Source organism: Mugil cephalus, chromosome 2 (assembly GCF_022458985.1).
Source record: "Mugil cephalus isolate CIBA_MC_2020 chromosome 2, CIBA_Mcephalus_1.1, whole genome shotgun sequence".
Taxonomy (NCBI): Eukaryota; Metazoa; Chordata; class Actinopteri; order Mugiliformes; family Mugilidae; genus Mugil; species Mugil cephalus.
The window spans coordinates 30,824,117-30,829,333 of NC_061771.1; the positions used below are offsets into that span (position 1 = coordinate 30,824,117).

Sequence of the window (5,217 nt, forward strand, 5' to 3'; positions counted from 1 at the left end):
GTTTCTTATTAAATTTCTTTTACCCTACTATTCATAGCATGTTAATAGTTGTCTGCCCCTCTCTTCATCTCTCTTCCCCTTCAGTTTATGTACTTCAAGATATAATGACATCCTAAGGTTTCTGTAAAAGGGTCTATGTTTGTGTCTATAGTTCAAACTGAGAAAATGTTGTGCAATGTGTTTGTTTTTATACTGACTTCTTGAAGCAGGAAATACAGTGTGGCAAACAGAGCTGCAGTCAGAGGCGAAGTAAAACTGGACAGACCAGACTCAACGTCACTTTCCTGAACTGAAAGTCAAAGTTTGTCAGAGTGTCGGCAGAGCTTCAGTCCAGACAAATCTGCTTTTTCTGTGTGAAGAAAATTCAACTGAGTTCATCTGTTGTTTCTAGATATCTGACTCAAATAGAGGTGAGTAGAGTTGATAATATTTACTGTGTTTCAACAACCATTATCAAAACTTACAGCTTCAATCCGGACATTAGCGCTTTAGAACAAATTATAAAATCTTAAAAAAAAATGTAGTTCCTCTCTGTTTCCACCTGAGGTCAGTAAAACAGCAATCAGGAGAGTTTGCTGAATGTTAGGCTAAGGTGGAGCTGCAGATGGTTGTAAAACAGACATTTTGACCTCTTTTTATGAGCTGCTATAAAATGACAATAGGAATTAAACAAGCAAAGATCTCTGTGTATTTTAGGTTCCTTATGTCTGAAGTCTGACAGAAATCAATTAACTCATCAATAATCAATAAATCGAGAAGGCCAAAGTTTGACTCCAGCTTAGGCCTTTCTGGGTTGTTTGTCTCTGTGTTAGCCCTGTGATAAACTGGTGACCTGTCCAGGGTATACCTCACCTCTCGCCCAATGACAACTTTGATAGGCTCCAGCAAACCCTGTGATCCTAGTGAGGATAAGTGGTAGATGAGATGAGATAATGAATAAATCTGTACTTAAAATATGTTTTCTCTCTTTCTCTCTTGTTGTCAGTGTGTAGACATGTCTGCTGCCAGATATCTGACATCTGAAAATCAGTTTCTGTGCTCCATCTGTCTGGTTGTGTTCACTGATCCAGTCACTACATCATGTGGACACAACTTCTGCAAACACTGCATCACTCAACACTGGGATACAACTGAAATTTGTAAGTGTCCCCTGTGTAAAGAGATGTTTTACACAAGACCTGAAGATTAACACTTTGTTATCTGAGATGGTTGCTCAGTTCAAACATGAAGCTCAACAGAAAGCCAGCAGCAGCAGCTCAGAGCAACAAGCTACCAAACCAGGAGAAGTTCCTTGTGACGTCTGCACTAGAACCAAACTGAAGGCCCTGAAGTCCTGCCTGGTGTGTCTGCTCTCCTACTGTGACTCTCACCTGGAGCCTCATCTGACAGTGTCACGTCTGAAAACACATCAGCTGATCCACCCTGTGGACAACCTGGAAGACAGGATGTGTAGGAAGCATGATAAATGTCTAAAACTGTTCTGTAAGCCCGACCAGACATGTGTCTGCACGCTCTGCTCTGTTTTAGACCACAAGACACATGATGTTGTTCCTCTGAAAGAAGAATATGAAGGAAAGAAGGCAGAGCTGGGGAAGACAGAGGATGAAATTCAGCAGATGATCCAGATGAGATGACTGAAGATTGAGGAGATGAAAGAGTCTGTGAAGATGAGTAAAGATACTGCAGACAGAGAGAAAGCAGAAGGTGTTCAGGTCTTCACTGCTCTGAAGGAGTCTGTTGAGAGAGGCCTGGACCAGTTCATAAAGGAGATCGAAGACAAACAGAAAACAACAGAGAAACAGGCTGAAGGTTTCATCAAAGAACTGGAACAGGAAGTCTCTGAGCTGATGAAGAGGAGCTCTGAGGTAAAGCAGCTCTCACGCTCTGAAGACCACCTCCACCTCCTCCATAGCTTCTCCTTCCTGAAAGATGCTCCACCCACCAAGGACTGGACAGAGGTCAGCGTCCGTCCACCATCATATGAGGGGACTGTGGTCAAAGCTGTGACTCAGCTGGAGGAAACACTCAGTAAAGACATGAAGAAGCTTCTTGAGGCTGAGCTGAAGAGGGTCCAGCAGTATGCAGTGGATGTGACTCTAGATTCTGCTACAGCAAATCCTGCACTCATCCTGTCGGATAATGGAAAACAAGTTCACTGTGGTGACATGAGGAAGAATCTTCCAGAAAACCCAGAGAGATTTTCTACATGTGTTAGTGTTTTAGGCAAGAAGAGTTTCTCTTCAGGTAGATTTTATTTTCAGGTTCAGGTTAAAGGAAAGACTGACTGGACTTTAGGAGTGGCCAGAGGGTCAATCAACAGGAAGGGAAACATCACACTGAGGCCTCAGAATGGTTTTCTGGTCTGTTAGGTTGAGAAATGGAAATGAATACAAAGCACTTTAGGATACAACAGTGCGACTCTCTCTTGGTTCTCGTCCTGAGAAGGTGGGGGTGTTTGTGGATTATGAGGAGGGTCTGGTCTCCTTTCATGATGTAGATACTGCAGCTCTTATCTACTCCTTTACTGGCTGCTCCTTCAGTGATAAACTTTATCCATTCTTCAGTCCCTGTTTTAATGATGGTGGTAAAAACTCTGCACCTCTGATCATCTGTCCTGTCAATCAAACTGTCTGATCCATTTAATGATGAAGCTTTGAGATCAATGAATAAACACCCACTACTGACAGTGTAGTTAAAATGCTGGCATTTCCCACTCACACTCTACTGGGGGATGGGATTATGTAGGCCTGCTGCTGTTGGCTAGGCTTGTTAGCTGGTGTCTTCTTGTTGGTTGCAAGTTGGTTGCTGGCTGCCAGCCTGCTGGTTGGTTTTTCAAATGAACTGGGCTTCTAAATGTGTTTTGTCTCAGATCTTGGCACAAGCGATTGTAACATCTTATCTTTGGTTGTAATTTTCCTCTGTTCATCCTGATATGTTATCTGTTCTGGTCCCTGTAGTCAGTTTTGTGAGTTCCTCTCATTCATACATGTGATTCAAAACCTTTAATTAAATATCAATAAAAGATAAACCTTTGTCATTTTATATTCATTCCAAGTCTCAAGCAAATTATTTTCCAACTAACTCCAATTTTATTCCTAACAATGGCCACAAAGCTAGTAACCATTTCCAAAGAAAGCAGTTAACTGAAATACAGGTCACATATTTCATAAGACAACAGAATCACTGAAACATTCACCACATGTGAACCAATGGAAACATCTCCTGTCAGATGTTTAGTAGCCTCTTTTAAAACCACCTACTGTCACCTAGTGGTGCAGTCATTCGACTTCCATCAACCACAGTAATCTCCAGTGTTTGGTGCTGAGATGAAGGACAGGAGACGTTTAAGTGGTATCAGGAGACATGGCCATATGTAGCTTGATGACCTCTGTAGCCTCAATTTTTTATTGCCATTTTGTTGTTGATATTGGTTTTTGTGGTGATAAAATAAAATAAAATAAAATAAAATAAAATAAAATAAAATAAAATAAAATAAAATAAAATAAAATAAAATAAAATACTTTTGAAACTTGAATTTTTTTTCCACCACACTTCTTGTTTTTCTTTTGCTGCCAGGATAAAGTGGTTGCTGCCATCTTCCTCCTTACACTTGATTATGGTGAACTTTTATGTATAAATGCTCTTCAAATTGTCTGTGATATCTGCATCCAGTGAATCATGGTGCCTTAAGGTTCATCATAGTTCATATCATCATCACTGCACCTTATATGAAGAAGCTGAGTGGCCGTCTCTGGCAGCAGGCCGCCTTGGAACTCATTGCAGAAAACATTAAAATAAAAGGAACTCATCGCCCTTAGATCTTTGAAAACCCATGCGAGAGACTTTGGAGCAGTTACATATCGCACTTGTTCTTGTTTTAATGTAAATCCACAGTCTTACTCCTGTTTTCTTTTTATCTTCCATGTATTTTATTTGTGTTATTGAGTAAGTTGCTGTTTGTTCCCAAGTGTCGAAACTTTCTAGGTTGCTTTCTTGGCCAGGCTTCCCTTGGAAAAGATATAATTTTATCTTGGCAGCATAGACCTTGTTAAATAAATGCTAATAATAAATAAAACTGCAAGTATTAAAATCACAAATCATAAAATGTGGTGAATCATGGGAAATGCTTTGGAAACAGAGAACAAGTTCAACAAGTATATTTAGTATTAATGTAATCCACTATAATAACACACTTCAGCGAGGTAATATTATTAGGAAACATGGCATGAACGCCAATTGCTATGCAGATGACACCCAGCTATATTTATTCAAGACTCCAGATGAAACTAATCAGCTGGTTAAACCCCAAGTCTTAAAAATATGAAGGATGACCTATAACTGGGATACCTGTATAATTGTGGGAGCTGTTGAGTAGCACCCCAATTTGCTCCCTGGGTGAAGCCCACCTGAAGCTACAGCCCCCTGCTCCAACTGTACACACTACTGTGTGAACAAATCGATGGATCAAAATGCAGAGATGGAATTTCCCCATGAGGTATGAATAATATTTTATTTTATTTTATTTTATTTTATTCAACTTCCTACTCTTAAACTCAGACCAAACAGAAGTCATTGTATTTGGCCCTAAACATCTCATCTCATTATCATCATCTTTCTCTGGATGGCAGGTTACTATGAGAAACCTTGGTGTACTTACATAAAGCATGTGACAAGGACCACCTTCTCTCTTGTTTTGTCCCTTACTCTATCTCATTTCCCATACAACTGTTAGATTTTATTTTCAAGGTGTAATGACTTGTGATTCCTACAGACTCTGTGACAGAGACTATGTCCATGTCTTTATTTCAGGCAGAAAAACTATGGTGCAGTACCTTATTGTGTATTTGTTCTTATACTCATGTCTGAACTTGACGCAATAAATGAGTCATGATACAGAGCTGCAGTCAGAGGAGGAGCTAAACTGGAAAGACCAGAGTCAACGTCACTTTACTGAAATGAAAGTGAAAGTTTGTCAGAGCGACGGCAGAGCTGCAGTCCAGACAGATATCTATGTTTTTGTCTGAAGAAAATTCAACTGAATCAGTCTGTTTTTTCTCAATATCTGACTCAAATACTGGTGAGTACAGTTGATAATATTTACTGTGTTTCAACAACCAGCATCAAAACGTAGAGCTTCGGTCCAACAGGAAGTTCCACTCTTTGCACTTCACACTGACTCAGCATGTTTCTTTAGAAGTTCAATAATTCATCAATAAT

At 39.9% G+C, this 5,217-nt stretch overlaps 1 pseudogene; it reads left to right on the forward strand.

The window, feature by feature from the left end:
• The first annotated feature begins 334 nt into the window (after positions 1-334).
• LOC125004058 lies at positions 335-3,477 on the forward strand (annotated as a pseudogene).
• Positions 3,478-5,217: the final 1,740 nt, after the last annotated feature.